The 936-nt window shown below is 36.9% G+C and overlaps 1 non-coding gene across 1 annotated transcript; it reads left to right on the top strand.

Annotated features, from left to right (window-relative positions):
* Positions 1–212: 212 nt before the first annotated feature.
* LOC123323345 lies at positions 213–314 on the top strand. The gene has a single exon (XR_006539347.1). It is a non-coding gene; the product is annotated as a U6 spliceosomal RNA (small nuclear RNA).
* Positions 315–936: the final 622 nt, after the last annotated feature.

Raw genomic sequence — 936 nt, 5'->3', positions numbered from 1 at the left:
TTCCCCAAAATGTAGGCCCTCGCTGATCAAAACTGGTCTTGCATCCATCGCTGAATTTGAAAATACAGTTATGAGTTGGGGGTCATTAAACCAATCTTTCCATTAATCAAAGACTATCTTCCTAGACTAGCTCCTTATAAACATAAGTAGAAAATTAAAAGTTGTTCTTTTCCTTATCTTTTTCACACTTTAGTCAGAATAATTTCAGGAGCGTGCTAGTTTTGGCAGCCCATATACTAAAATTGGAACGATACAGAGAAGATGAGCATGGTCCCTGCACGAGAATGATGCACACATTCGTGAAGAATAATTTCAGGAGCTAAATCAGGTATAAATTTTTATTTGCGTTCAAATAGGGAGACTGTCTTCTTGCCATCTTTCTCATTCCCATCTTGTTTTCCACAGATTCCAGCAGAGACTCTCCTTTCTTCTGGTGCTGTGTTTCAGCTTCGAGACTGCTCATTACTGTGGGGAAGATTCAGAGCAAGACTGAAACTCAGTGATCTGCAGTCTCTGTTTACCCTTGACAATCCATTTTCTCCACAGAACCTTCATGCTTTGTAGAAAAGGCAGACTTAATTAGTGTAAGTCACAAATAACACAACAAAATTGTCATTTCCAGACTTTTGTATTTAAAAGATTAAATTAAAGAGCCAATTTTGTCTGCAATAACTCAAGTCAGGAAAGACTTCATTATCTATTTAGTGTTTTCCCCTCAATCTCCACTAATTTATGTAAAGTATTGTCACCAACGGTCCTCACTTATAGGTAAGGTAAGTGCAGTAATTCAAATGTAAGCTGTGTTTGATACAATAAAATAACTTTGTAACCCAAAAAAGTCTAGACAAATAAAAAGATGTCTCCTGGATAAGACTTCCAGGAATTACATTGGCCCTCTTATCCCTTAATAAAAGAACCCAATATTTAGCTGTGTCC

Source organism: Neomonachus schauinslandi, chromosome 16 (assembly GCF_002201575.2).
Source record: "Neomonachus schauinslandi chromosome 16, ASM220157v2, whole genome shotgun sequence".
Classification (NCBI taxonomy): domain Eukaryota; kingdom Metazoa; phylum Chordata; class Mammalia; order Carnivora; family Phocidae; genus Neomonachus; species Neomonachus schauinslandi.
The sequence above is the reverse complement of the archived record's forward strand: the minus strand, read 5'-3'. Positions and strand labels throughout refer to the sequence as shown.